The 15,740-nt window shown below is 37.5% G+C and overlaps 1 long non-coding RNA gene across 1 annotated transcript in view; it reads right to left on the reverse strand.

Moving 5' to 3' along the window:
* Positions 1-2,040: 2,040 nt before the first annotated feature.
* LOC135413839 (uncharacterized) overlaps positions 2,041-15,740 on the reverse strand; it is a 14,553-nt gene continuing 853 nt past the window's right edge. The window contains exons 2-3 of the long non-coding RNA XR_010430424.1: positions 3,842-3,978; positions 2,041-2,571 (exon numbers count right to left, since the gene is read on the reverse strand). This is a non-coding gene — a long non-coding RNA (uncharacterized LOC135413839). The remainder of the gene's footprint in view (positions 2,572-3,841; positions 3,979-15,740) is intronic.

Here is a 15,740-nt window from a genome sequence, read left to right on the forward strand (position 1 = left end):
CAGCAAAGAGAAATTATCCTGCATGGCTGCTCTAATTATGCATGCCCACACCATGAAACTTCCCTGTGTTTTAAGTAGTCCAGTTTAATTCATTGGAACGTGTAAACTAATCATTTACTTGTAATGCCTTGAAAAATTCATCCTGTGCTTTGAGAATAAGTCTTGTCAGCTTGCAGAGGTTACACTGTGGTTTTATAACCCCAGCCCTTTGTTAAGAACAAAACTCAACTGTACAATGCAATGAGTAAGAGCCTCCAAAGTCTAGAGCAAGGTTTCTGCGGTCAGAGTCCATGGCTATGTCCCCTCCCCAAGACTAATATGAAAGAGTTTATTTTCTAGAAGTCTTTTACTGTTGTTGACTGCCCGTGTCATGTCTCCATTTAATAGCTGTGGCTTCCGTTAAGTTTATTTACTTGCCCCTGAAACGTTGAATGAAGGACCGCTTACATTTAATTACTTTCTAATGCCGCTTGACTAGTAAATGGGTGTCTGCTAATTGATAGCTCCTTCTCAATGAGGCTTTGTATCTCACCCTTGTCTGTCCCCTCGGGTGCTCTGGGTAACCTCATTGTTAGGACTGCTGATTCAAATGGAAAGGGTACAGGAAATTCAGATTAGATACTGTACAGTGCAGCCTGGCAAATGTGATCTGCTTCTGACTCCCAGGAACGTAGGTTCAAAGGAGAATAAGCAACCGTGCTGAGGATAGGAGCACATGGATTGCATGTCTGAGGCTAGGTTGCCACTGCCTACCCATCCTTTACAGCATAACCCTTGCTTAAAATAGGTAGGGGTGAATTAATCAGAAGGTCAACAGAAGACTGAAGCAGATACAGTCAGAAGTTCAGCACCCCAGAAGCATTCTCAAGGGACAACTGTCCAGCATGAAAAACATCAGCACAAACTTTGCCACTAAGCTGAGAAACAGTGAGGCCGAATGTTTTAAACAAAACTCTGAAATGTCTTTTTCTTCTGAAAAATTCTCAACCACATATTGCTTTGTTCAATAAACATAAGCATCATGCCTCTACCCAGGAAACTAATGATCGGTGTTTTCTACTCCCACCCAAGATGGGGCCCTCTAAGACGTGTGTTCTACCTCCTAAAGGAGTGTCGAGTCTACACTGGACCTTGGACTGTTCAGGTGCAGACAACCATCTCCCCAATAGTTCTGGAGAAAGGAAGAACAGCACAACTCAGACAGAAAGTAATTAATAATTTAGGACCCATACATGCGACCATTTTTTTTCCAAAAGTGAAATGATCTTGACAAAACAGAAATAACCATTATACATTGTTTCAATGGAAATTCAATATCTGAATATAAAGTCTTTGCTGTAACATGTTTGGGGAATTGCTCAGGCAGAAGCAGTGGCTACTGAGTGATGTTGCAGCACTCAGAGATTTGGATGAAACTTTTCATATGAAGTGCTAAGGAGATGGGCTGTGCAGTAGCAGAGGCAGACTACCTAGGATGTCTTTGACTGTTAAAGCACTCAACAGGTTTTTCCTTTGAAAAAAGAGGGGAAAAAAGGGGAATATAGAGGTTTCTGTATCTGTCACACTTACAGAGAAGCAAGAGTTCATGGATTATTTTTGTACTCTCAAGTTTTACACTGAATGCTTGATAGGAACACTCTAGAAAAATACTGTAGGAAAATCAGAAGTGCAAATAAAAGCCTTACAACAATTTCCAGATTACTGAAGCTATTATTTTACTATTTCTGTGATCACAAGCTACAAATCCATGGCAGTGTATCCATGCAGTTTCAGAATCTACTTCCTGTACTCTGGAATTACATAGAGATTTTTGTAGCATTCTTGCTTGTACTGAGTATAACATGAATTATTTCTTTATTCTGATATGCTGGAGCAACTGATAAAACCAAGCTTCCATTTTCAGTCTTCTATGCTCATGTACAGAATATTATTACTGTATAAGGGTTTATGCAGACAATATTTTCAAGCAAAAGCAGGCATACATTCTTGCCAGAGATCAGGATTGGTCAAAAATGCATTCACAGTTTATTTTACCATAGTTTCTAAACTTTCTGCAAGTCAGATGAATTGCCAAGGAGGTTTTTGTTGTTCTTTTTTTAAAAAGCTGTTCTTCAAAAGCTCTTTCTTTACTTTGTAGTTTCAGTGGAGATAAAACAACTGTGCACATCTGTGCTTTTCTAGTTACTGTATTTATTTGGTTTGTTCTTCCATTTCTTCCTTTTCTTTGCATATCTCCCTGAAATGTGATAGAAATTGCTGTGCTCAAACAAATTCTTCCTGTCTCCTTGTCTTTCTCTGTTTATCCTCTTCATATGACCTTGGCATATTTTCTTCTCTATTGTCAGTCCTAAATACTGTTTTCTCTTTCAGGTTCAAGTTTTTTGACTTCTTTGCTCCCATCATCGCTTTTATGATTCTTATTTTAAAACCCGTCGTAAAAATCTTTGTTTTCTGTTTTATGTCTTTGTCTTTCATTTCCTTCTTGTAAAAACACTGCCTGTTTTCTTGGGAAGCTATTAGATGTCATTTATTGTTTTAATGGTTTTTCACTTTGTTTCCTTTACACTATAGCTGTAGATAACAGAGGATATATAAAAAATATACACGGTTTTGAAACAAATATATACATTAAAATTAAAACTACAACAAAAAAATTAGGAAAAATAGACTCTAGTGAAATATTTTAGCACTGATGCTTACTGATATCCAACTTTGCTCCATACAACAACCTTGATAATGCAGTGAATACCTATGCCTGTGTTCTTGTAGCTGTATGCATGCTGTCTATGCTCTGTGTATATAACTCCTTGTGATTGTAGGAGGGAGGTAGAATGAGAAACTATGAGAAACTGCTTACATCTTACTACAACACTTTACTTAAAAATATAAATTGAATATGCAGCTCTAGCCATATAGACAGGAGCCTTTGCAGCATTCAGTCCTTAGAGGTTAGGATTTTAGAGGTCCTGATGATTTTCACTCTCTGGTTTCTGAGCTGCGGTTATCACTCAGCCTTTCATTTTGCACTGAATATGACAATAAAAGGATTTTGGACAACAATAAATCATGGCCACAATAAAACACAGACATTGTCACTTTGGTCAGAAAACATCAGAATTTGTTCATTCCAGTGGCAAATACCTTATCATAATGCATCATCAGCCCCAGAATATATCTTTATCAGAAAGTTAAGTTCTAAGATGACACCATTTCTTTTGTTATTAATGATCAGGTCTGGGTAAATGCAACAGAATATTTCAGGTGAATAGTCAGCATTTGCAAGGATTTCCTCTGATTATTTTCCACCACAAATTTATTCGATACTGATCATCATAAATGGTGAAAAATGGATAGTCAGATTGTAGGACAAAACCATGTTATGTGAGGTGGCTCTTTGGGTTTGGGGGGTTTTTTAATTGTTATTCTCAACTACTAGGTGAACTTAAATAAGGTCTAGAGCTCAAACTGTCTCTTGTCATCCATTAAGACCCTGTTCTCCAAGTGTACCCACTGGAGTGGATAAAAAAATGCAATTAATTTAATGACAGAGCCTAAAGTAAGTCTAAAGTTCAGCCTCTTGTAAAACATTCAAATCAAAGCATCGCTGAAGACTAAACATTAAAGTACAGATTTTTAAAAGAGCATTAATTCATTAATATTTTCTGGAATTTAGCTGAATACTTTTCTAGTAATCAACAGATTAAACATTATATTTTACAAACTTCTCTACTGCCTGATAAGTCATTACATGAGATCATGCATGCTAGTGTACTTCATAAGCTGTTTAACTTTCACAATATTATCCAGTGATTATTTAACGTAAAGGAGAGAACATCCTTACCTAGAAAGCCTGTGCCCACTCCTCTACTGTTGTACATTACTCAGCAGTAGGTAACCAGGGTGACTGCCCAAATCATTAAGAGAAAAGGTCACATCTGTTTTCAGTTTCTTTTTCTGGTCAAAAGTATCTTACAGGTTCTGTTGCATCAAGTGAAAAAAAAAAAAAAAAAAAGAGAAATTGAATGGAAATTGTCCTTCAATGCAGACCACTTTTAATGTCTTCTGAAAAGCAGAGAATCTGATGGCTATGCAGCTCTGTTGGGCAATAAAGCACACGGCAATGAACTCCAATAGGCAGAATATTTGTTCACAGGCATCTGATCCTCTCATGTGGTAGGGGGCTTCCAGGTATACTTCCCCATGTGAATCTTTGGGGAATACACACAGATGAGTACCTGATTTCATGATCAGGTTTAGCTGTGAGAAGATAGGTGGCCTACTCAAACACATCCCTTTTTACTTTCCACCTATTATTATTATTCTCTTCTGCTTTAGTCCTAAATCAGCTCTCTAGAGTCCTGGATTTCTTCCTTTCATTCCATGGTGATTTGTATTTTCTGGTACAGGAATTTTAATTGCTGTATTCTCCATTGTCCTGAAGGCCTTCCTTGAGGACTTACAGTTCACTCTGTATACATTGGAAGACTCATTTACCTCAGTTGAGCTGTACTGCTTTCTGCCAACTGAGGACCTGACCTACCTTTAAGAAGTATAAGTTGACAGCAGACACTCTTTAAGCAAAAAAAATATAAAATTGTTTGATACCTATCTGTACACTGATAAGTCCTTTCATTTCTGCAACTGACACCTAAAAGTGTGAATTCAACACCCAGAGATAACGGAGGCTGTGATACTAAAAGACTTTATGTACTCCAAGTAGTCCCTTGGCATAAATCTTTGAAGGCTCGGAGCTCTAACAAATACAACTGATGTACATGTATTGGTTCATAAATTCTGTTTATTACATCTTTGGCTGCCCTCTGTTTGTTTTCCATACTCTCCTCTGCATGCTGGAAAAGATATTTCCCTACAGCTTGTGCATACTTTGGTCCATTGTTTTCTATAGTTAACTAAAATCTTGTAATAGGTTTGGTAGCAGCAATTCTTTTAGTTTTGTCTTTACAGTGACAACAAACACAGACTAATGAATAGTCAAGTAAGCAGATATAAATAATTAACGGATTTTCTTATTATTTTTAGAACATGCTAATTCTGGCTGGATCCTGGCATATAGAACAAGAGAATGCTTTGTAAAATCCCCTGTTGTATTACGGAAATGTTACCCTTTTTTTTCTTCTCACTCAACTTTCAAATTCTTATTCCCTCTTGAAGGGCAAGAAAACAAAGTCAACCTACCACAGCAGAATCTTAACTAATGACTAATTAACCATTCAGCTTCAATTTAAAACTAAATTACTTCCTTAAATATTTTTTTTAAATTTCCTGGATGAATTTGTCCTTAAAAAAAAAAAAAAAAAAAAAAAAAAAAAAAAAAAAAGAAGAGTTATTTAATCAAAGAACACAGGTTTTGCTTTCTAGGTTTTTGTCTTTTTTTTCTTTTGGATGTGATCTTACTTACTCTGGTAACTGGCAAGCAATCCTGCTTCAATAAATCAAAAAGTACAGCTGAGTGCCAAAAGAAAACACTTCCAATGAGTCTCTCCTATTGTAGCCACATGATTTTAACTGATATTGACAAGCAGTACATTATATCTTGGGTGAGAAAATTTAGTTGATATTGAATCACACACACAAAAAAAATGAAAATCCAAAAAATTAATTTTAGAGGTCCCAAGGTTTTGCAGGTGACAGTTTTTCTACCTTCACACATTTTATCAGTAACCCAAAGGGATGCATTTGACATTTCTTTCAAGAGGGTAGCGTGAGCAAGGCACATAATATTTAATAATGCTGGGCTTTAATTCTGACCGGCTGTTGTGATTTTCTTTTAAACCACTGCAGGTCCTTCATTCATGAGTGCTTTATACACTTTGGAAAATAAGAGATGGTTGAATATATGACATCATTGCTGCTAACACCGGGAAACAAAAGAGGGACATTTACATGAGAAAGATGGCTTTTCTGTAGCTGTGAAGTGAGGGAGGGTCATAGGTTCATTCCTCTGTTTGCAGGCCCTGGGTAGTGCTGTAGGCTTACCATGCCTTATACTCTGTGGCTCACAGTCAGCAAATACAGCACTGAGCCCATTGCTGACTACAAAAAGACCATTATCCCTTGATAACAGTTGTGCTGGCTGTGACTTTTCCATGGCACTAGGAGTTCGTTTCATGTTCAATGGCTCTCTGAGAGAAGAACAAACCAGTCTGCCTCTTCTTTGTATGAGTTTGTTCTGTGAGGGTAAGGGACCCAGAACAGGGGAAGTTGGTTTCGTGACTGCTGTTGTCAGCAAGTCTCTCCCCCACAGTTACTGACTTACTTTGACCTCTTTATGGTAGCAAATGCCACACACATGCTGTGCAGAAATGAAAAGTTGAGGCTTTAGATCACAGGAGCTTCTCAAAATGCCCCAAGGACCCCAAATTAATTCCAACAAAAAGCTTCCTGCAGCTCAAGAGGTCCATAGTATACATGAGCCTACATTAGCAGGGGACATTTCAGCAATTAAAACATAACAGAAATCTTCAGTTTCCTTTGAGTACACTTCTTCTAATACAGAAGTTTTGGCCCATACAACAGCCTTGTGAAACAAACAAACAATCAACCAAAACTAAGATTTTGCTTTTGGTTTGAGAAAAGAAGTAATGATCTGCAATTAAAAAGTTATGGATGTCTGTAAATATTTTTGGATAATCACACAACATATTCTTCGTTTCAGGGAGAAAGCGGGAAGTGTGCTGTTCCTTGTCATGACTTGTATGCAACTAGCAGGAAGAGGAGTGCTTTTAGGGATGGTCTGCAGGCTCAGGGAGCCTGACTGCAGAAATTAGCAAAATTTCTGCCACCTCACTCCCTTTCAGCAATATCAATGTGATTCAGTGTTGTACAAGGTGTACTAAAAGGACTCAGTGACATTGCAAAGAGTATATCTAGGCTTTTTCCATAAAGTGACATCGTTAATAAGAAGGACTATAGCTCCTCATGAGATTATAGATAACTCCAGTGCTATTTTGTTAAATGGATGTTGAATGGACAGGACTCTTCTAAAGTTCAAATCAGGCATCAAAGGAATAAGGCTAATCTCTTCTTCCTGCTTACTCTTACGAGCTGGAAATGTCTGTCTCTTGTTTGCCGACAAAATGTCAAAGGCTTTACCTAGCATTTTTACTAGCTAGCTGACCACAGAACAGCCCAGAAATTGCTGTGTCAGTAAAGTACTCTGAAAGGGACACCGTAATCTTAAACCAACAAAGGCTGTGTCTAAATTAAGAGGCATAGTAATATCCTATTCTAGTGTCTCTGTGAAATAACGTCAGCGATTCCTCCCTATGCACAAAAATCCCAAATAGGACACAAAATCCACTTGATTTACCACTGCACCTGAGGTAACCCCACTACAACAAACCAGCACATGTTATTGTTGCTAGAATCATAAGCACAAGACAGACAACTTTGAAGAGCAGCATATTTATACATCCAATGTGTTCAACCGGCTGCTCAAAAGAGCAGATGAATAGAGCATTTGAAAAACACTGGGTGTGTTTGTATGATATGCCTGTGCATGTAGCCAACTCAAAACACTGTTCCTCTCTTGAACTCAGGCAGTTTCCAATAGTAATTTATCTACTTATTTATTTATTTTAGTGAATATTTGACATCCCTTCTTAAGCTTAGAAAATTAAGCCTCCTGCTTCAATATTCAGCTCTCTCCCTGACATATGGTTGCTCTGAATCATCACAGCCATCAGCTGGTGAAGTGCACAGTTCAGGGATGTTTTAAATTTTACCATATTGAAGGGCAGGAGGATTTATATGTTGCTCATCTTTTTGATGTTCTGGACTTGGATGTGCCAACTAACAATACTTATTACTGCCTGAATTAATGGTATTCTTTCTTTCTCAGAAGAGCAGTAAATGCAGGAGATATGGAGGGGAAAAAGTATTTCAATTCCAATTCTCCTATGCCCAAGGCTGTGAAACTTGTAAATGTAATGCAACGTACTTTCTCTGTTGAAAATTTAACCCAATTCCCTCACAGCAAGTGCAGATACATTAAGAAAGAATAGACCACGTTGTATACAAGTGATTTAAGCTGCAACTGCTGGGCTTTGGTGTTATATTTATTCCCTGAAAAGTTTATCCAAATGTGTTTGAAATGTAGAAAATTGATGACATTAGACAACATTATACACTGGCCTGCTCCTTAAGTACCAACAAATCATTCAGACAAATAGCTCTACAGAGGTAAATGCAGACAGGAAAAGCATTTTTATAAAGGCACAAGACAGAGCATTTCCACTATGGAGCCTTGGGCTTTTTCTACTCCCCAGAGACAGGAAAACACTTCTCTGTCAAGCCTCAAATCTCGAAACCTGCAACCAATGCTATCAACAAGGCCAACACCAATATCCCCATATAATATCCCTTTGCATCAACACCTGCTTCAGATAAATGTTGTGAACATCTGCAAGCCACAAGAGATACAGAGAATCAAAATATAGTTTACCCAACCCATTACAACAACATCAAGTCAACCATATTGGACTGTTTTCCAGTCACTAAACAAACCACAGAGAAGAAAGGCTAAGATGGAACAGAAACAAGCAAATAAGTGCAACCACTGGAAAAACAATATGAATTTTCATTCTATTTAAAAGCATAGGCCACAGAGTACTTTATCCATTTTAACAAATTACTTTTCTATTCAGAAATATTTGCAAAGGGAAGAAATGTATTTTCTGATTACTAAAAGCTCTTTGAATGTTTTGACTGATTAACACTGTGTTATATTTATACAATACTTTTTGTATACATTTGAGCTTTTAAAAGATTGGGGGTTGGGTCAGCTGATCTCCAGAGGTGCCTTCCAACCCTGAATATACTGTGATCCTTTGATTTGCATACGTTAAATTGCATCATTCAAATATGGTCTCTCCTGATTTATAAAATCCACATAAGAAAACAAGAGGTAAAAATCAGAGAAGTTTATCTCCCTTAGCCTTTTGGAGAGTAGTATAAACATCAGCTTGATAACTATATTTGAGCCCTGTTTCAACTAGTGGAGTAAGATGTGAATGTCCCTACTTCAAAGGATAGAATTTTTTTTCCTTTTTTGTTGTGCATCCAAGTAGATTAAAAATCTCCAGTCTTTTAGAGTATAGGATTTACCTTATAAAATTGACTCTAAAATAGTATGTGTGTTTCCTAAGCCAGGCAAGATTTGAAAGAGAAGGAGGTTGGTTTTTCAGTGGGTTTTTTAATTACTGTGGTCAAAACAGACAAACTTTCAAGCATAGAAGTTCTTCAGGGTTGAAAGAAAAGCAGAGGTCTTAGGAGTTACATACAAACTGAGAAAAAACACTTTGAATTTGTTAATCAGCTAGATCATTTGAGAGAAAATGCAGCAGGTACCTCAGGAACAGAGGAATTACACCTGCAACAGAACAGATGACAAGATATCTACATCCTGTGAGAAAAGGAAGGGGGAAATCTGTCCGTTTTATAAACAATTGGACTTGCAAGAATTAATGGTCATGGAAACAAAAAGTCATAGTGTGCTATAAAACTAGTATATCTATACTCATTTCATTATTTCCAATGGCATTATGAACTTTAGTTCCCAGGTACTTATTTTGAAAGTATTTCACAGGTGTCCCTTGAGGATAAGAACTGAAAAGGCAAAAATGAAATGAAAGTTTTTGTGAGAAATATTCTTTCTCAGATCTTTGAGTGTGTCTGTTTTTCATCAATTATTTGCTCATTCTGGTTTTTATTGGCTGTTTGGTTTCACACATGTGATTTCCTTGTGGATGTTTGATGTGCTTGTTAAAGTATGTTACACATGGGATACGTAAGCTCCAGGTCTTATAATGGTCCAGTGGAGAACAAAGTATTGTAACAGTTAAAAAGATGTGCTGGCAGTTTTTACATTTGATGTTCATCTGTTATGGGTCTGTTTATATGTATTGGTCCATAAGAGTGCTGTTTAGGGATAAGTTTAGAAAAGATCCACACTGAAGGTTGGAGGGCTGTTGAAGGAGATGCCTGTAGGCAGGGGGACACATATTGCGTTTGTAGTGGACTGCAAAGAAAGACCTTAGAAGATAAAGGTGTCATTTATATAGTTCAAGGTACAACCTAAGTATAAGCAGAAGCACAGTGGAGTAGACATTTAAAATATCTTTTTCAGAGTGGGCCATTACAAAACTGACATACTGCAAAATCCTCTGTGTGATGCAGCTGTGCCTACACTGTCAGATACAAAAAGTGAAGTTATGTGTGAGAACGAAAAGGAATTGACTGATTTGACTTTCTGAGGATTAGTCTCCATGCTGTACATACTCAGGGTAGTCTTGGAGGCTTCCATGATGTGGAGTGTTGGTGTGTGAACAGGTAAAATCTGTCAAAATTAGGCTGGTCATGGTGAAGTTGGGATTAGGTTGTGTGGTTTATGAAGGAAGTCTGCTCTGCCCTGCAGCAAGCAAGCCCCTTTGTGAGCACACACTGGGGAGGGCAGTAAGTGCAGTGAGTGGGAATGGAAGGTTTCCTTTGATGGATTCCTGTGGAGAGTATAGGAACTCTTAGTTGCAGGAAGAGATGCTACATAAGATGCCAGGAGGAGTACCATCTTCTTCAAGTTCCATCAGCCTGATCAATGTGGATTTTGTGGATCAAGACATTATAGATCTTTCTTTCTCTGTTGGCTTAATCACTATTTAAGGACTGTGTTTTAAGCACTGCTAAGGATTGTTTTCAGAAAAATACTTTTTTATGTTGAATATTTCAATGGTCATTCTTATCCTAAAGTGGTTACTCTAGCAGCCCAAAGTGGTATTTCAGCTAGGCTTGTCAATCAGGCTCCTTCTATAGCCTATGGAGAGAGTCATCTACCTGCAGAGGCAGAACCATGCCATTCTGTGTAAAGCAGGTGGGAAGTATCATTTGAAGATATCCATGGTACTTCCTTAGGTGCCTATAGTTAATATAAGGACTTGGTTTTCTTATCAGACATTCCCTTTCCAGTGAGCTTCTTCAAAAAAAATGAACTGTTACTCCTTCACAGTGTGAGATTTATAGATTTCCTTTTCCAATCCATTGGCATGAAAATGTTTAATTGTGATATTTCTCCAAAATCCAAGTGTAAGGTAAGAAAGGGCAATTCCTCCATAATGTCTGACTAAAAAAGCTCTCAACTCTCAAAAGTCTACCAGAAGGAGGACTGAAGAAAACACACTCACAATATATGGAAGTAAATTCCCTAGGCTCAGCAATTCCTATAGTTCCAGGAAAGTGAATGTTTCCAATAGAACTCTTGGATGAGCTGAGCAATCCATCCACAAATATTTACTAAAGATGTGTGAGCTGGCACTGGTGTTTGGGAGTCAGTCTCTATCCAGATGGTCTTGCTTCAATTACTGGAACAGGACTGTTGAATTTCTCTTACTTTACAGAGGCTAGAGTCAAACTAGGACAATATAAGTTTCCTGCTCATTCTTACATCCAGGCTATGAATCCCTGTTCTTTCAGCCTTGGCTCAACTATTACTATTTCAGCAGCTTCCCAGCCAAGAGTTTCCTCTTCTAATGGTCTCACAGGACAGAGTGAAATGAATGGGCATCTAAGCACAAGCAGCTCAATCACCATGCCATTATACATGACAGATTATGGCAGCCTGATTCCTACAAAATACTGCCCTACATGCTGTCTAGCTCTGCCCTGTTATCTTGTCTGTACAGTTTGACTCACTGAAGCATTGCCCAGCAGCCCTTTTTGCCCATTTCAGGCCTACTGCAGATTAAGACAGTATCCCATACGCCTAAACTATATATTTTTAGATTTTCCTTATTAAAAAAGACAAAAACCCCCGACTGTTTTGCTTTCAATGGAAGATGAGCTGAAGAAAAACATGTAAACCTAGGAACTGGGGGACTTTTGAAGGTCATATAATCTACCTCAATCCATCTCAGCAGATCATGATTTTTCCCAATCACCATTTCTCTAAAAACCTGAGATGCTCTGAAGGTAACAACATCAAAGTAACCTCACTCAACCTAATCTGCACCAAGTGCTTACTAAATACCAGTAATATTCAAAGCGGAAAAATTATACTGTTCCACATTCAATGTTTTATAGAAAAACAGAGTATTACTTACATACACCAACAGAAAACATGGAAGTAGCTGAGAAGCTGTTGATTGTCCCAGTATACTTGTCAATTAGACAAATATAGAGATCTTCATGGTGATGAAAAAATGAAAGATCATCACACTGCTAACTATAAACAAATTTTGCTAGTTTATGTCTCTATCAATGATCAAACTGCTAACACAACAAGGCACTTCAGTTCATTAACAGTGAATATGACACTATTTGTACCTCAGGCAATTAACCGAGTACTACATTGTATTAGGTTACTTGCTGCACTTTGAACAACCTGGTGAGCATATATTTCATGCAGTCCATGCAGTAGTGGCAATAACCCCGGAATGAAAACTGGCTACATCTTTGGTGCTTCTGTTATTGTTGACTACAAAATCCTGTCAGGTCTGTGTAAAAATCTGCAGAACACAAGCAACAAAAGGTAGGTGGGTGCTAGTAGGAATGGCTAGAAAGCCTGTTAATATAAAATTCAGAAGTTTCTTATCAAAGAATTTAGAATTATTCTCAAAGATAGTACCAGCTGCAGGTGTTGCTACGTCATTAATGTTTAGATGCTACGGTAACAGCCAATGTGAGAAACACTGAGACAGGTGCTTTTACAACACTTTTATTCATTTGACCATTACATTCACTTTTGATTCATATGCACCTACCAGCTGATATTTTAAATTCAAGCTCCAATGAATTCAAATTCTGAAAAAAAACTTAGTTAAAAAATCCATGCTTTACCCGGTTAATACAGAAATGAAGCATACACTCCTAGTCCATGCATTACCTCTCACTAGCTATCATCCCTTTTTTCCTCTAACCCAAACACAACTTTTTTTATAGCTTCAAAGAATCCTTGTGAAAATTTTTGATAAAGAAGCGCAAAAGAAGACCTGATTCCACGACTAAGCCAAAGAGGTCTTGGAGACCTACAAACTATCCTGTCATGGTTCTACTAGCAAAAATGAATAAAATAAATAAATTGGAAATGTTAAAACAAACAAACAAACAAACACCCAGCAACTTTGCAGGTTCTTCCCTAGGTACACTGATTATAACAAATTTATCTTGTGTGACAAGTAAGGGTTACATATATCTTGGATGATTCATGTGAGGCAAATTGTAGGTCAAATATGTATCTAACACCCTGGCTTTTAGGATCTGAAACTAACTATATCATCACTTTAGCTCTACCTCTAGGAAGTGAATAAAGGCACTGTTAATTCAGTGTTAACAAAACTAGAGCAACTGGAATAGCTGGTATCTGAGCTCAAACAGGACTGAGCAAACCTATCAGCATCGCAGTGAGGTGAAAGCTACAATTTAAATTAGATAAATGTGAAGTGATATGGAGTGGGAGAAAAAGCCTAATTATTTTTCACACTGGTGGGATCCAAATTACCTAGAGATCTAAATTACCTAGAGTATTTCAGGAACAGATCTAGCACTTGTCGTGAGCAGGCTGGCATGCTGCTGAGATTTTAGAACAAGGAAGTGATTGGGAAAAATAATAAAAATTGCAAGGATTGCTAAAATAAATATTGGAACAGACTAGGACTTTATAATTTGGTGATACCTTTTTTTCCCCTTTATACTCTACATAGGGTAGTCTGTCTCAACTCCAAGCTCCAGTGTGTCACAGACAGTAAAGCTTTGCATGGACAGGGTATAAAAAAAGTGAAAGAGAGATTAAAGATTAAAAGCAATTAAAATAAAAAAGTTTATTTAGTCTATAAGAACAACCACCCAAAAAATAAAAAAGTTTATTTAGTCTATAAGAACAACCACCCAAAATAATAAAAAGTTAGGGGAAAGAGGTCTTATACTCCCCCACAGCCAGTCCCAGACCCATAACACAATTACAAGAGGAAACTTGATTAAATTGACAGGCAGAAAATGTGAAATGAACAGAAGGGAAAGTGTCTTAGAGCATCATATTATCAGTCCATGGATTTCAATGCCACAGGAAATTCTTGAGGAAAAGCATTTAACAGGATTTTAAGAGGGTTGAGTTATTTATATTGACAAGTAAAACTTTTTGTGCCTACAGGAAGTTAAGTCAAGAATGTAAGGGACTTTAACCCTTCAGGGGGAAGAAAGCTGTGGGTAGAGGATTGCAGAGGATGTCTGAAGCCATGTGGACCTCTGCCTCCCTTTGAACTTCAGAGATGGCAGATACAAGACTGCCTGTTAGGGCAAACTTCACATTTATAGTATCTGGTGAGGAAGGAAGAAGGAGAGAAGAGGGCACTATGGCCTTCTGTTCACATTTTGATTGCAATCAGGATAATATGTAGGATCCATGTGAGACACCAAAACTCCAGAGATTTAATACACATGTGCCAAAACTCACTGGGCTCTGGGTGCTTGCCTGTAAAAGCTAGATACCTGCTAACTGCAGTGCTGTCCCTCCCTGCTGTTTCCTCAAGGTATGATCATGTATGCTCAGCTAAAGCACTGCTGCAGTGCTCTACTACAGACCATGAAGACTAGACATGCAGATGTTATTTTTTTTTTCAAATGATCTGCAATTTTGTCAGATCACACAACAAAGAGAAGAGGCTAATCAAAGTATTGCAGTGTCTCACATTCCATTAATCCAAATGAAGCTACAATGAACAGATGTGCAACATGTTATTAATACAAATACGATAGTTACTTGAATTGGACACTTTCAATACAAAAGCATTCATAATGCGACAACATTATTGTTGCTAGAAAGAATGTGACTCGTTGAATTGCAATGTTTGGGTTTTTTTTAAACCAGCTGAAACTATGTACATTACCAAGCTTAAAAATCCTAATAGGCAATGTGGAGTGCACCATTAGCTACCTAAATACCTTATCACTGTGTTGTTCTGGTTCTCAAGAGGTATTTAAATGTCTAATTCCCAGTGATTTTGTTAGGATCAAAGGTTCCTACATACCTGTGAAAGTTCAGGTTTCCTGTAGTTCAAGGATAATATTTTCAAGCCCAGTAGGCGTACTTACTTCATACACCCTCTTCCATATCTCAAAATGGCATTTGTATTTCTCATGTTTGCTGTAAACTTAAGTGTGGATTTAACTCCCAGTGAAATCAGCAAGGCTTAAACTCAGACTTAAGGTTAAACACACACTAATCAATTCTGAATGAGAAAAGAGTATTGAGTTATGGCATTATGGAGGGATAACTATCTCGGCAGTAAGAACAAACTGCTTTGTGGGTTTTCTTTTGGGTTTCTAAATTGCTTGGTGCATTGTCAAAATATCCCTTTTAAGAGCTCTGGAGAAACATATTTCCCTCGTTTTTCAAGAGATTGCTTTCATCAGTTCCTGTAGAGTTTCTCTAACTAAATCAGTGCCTCATTTTAATACATTTGACACAATAATGCTCTGCAGCTGCACACAAAAGGCATGGATGAACAGAGCAGTGAATTAACAGGCCTCTGAAAATTTTCCAACTAAAATTCTTGTCAGATTTTCTCAGTTACACAAAAAAAAGGTTAAAAAATCTCCCAAACCCTAATAGAATATCCGTCAGTGCTTCATCATGCATTTAAAATTCAGATACAAACAGGTTTTGTTTTTTTAACCATTCTGACTCTCTCAAAGTTATTTAATTGATATTTAACCCTTCTGGTACCCATTTAAAG

Source organism: Pseudopipra pipra, chromosome 4 (assembly GCF_036250125.1).
Source record: "Pseudopipra pipra isolate bDixPip1 chromosome 4, bDixPip1.hap1, whole genome shotgun sequence".
Classification (NCBI taxonomy): Eukaryota; Metazoa; Chordata; class Aves; order Passeriformes; family Pipridae; genus Pseudopipra; species Pseudopipra pipra.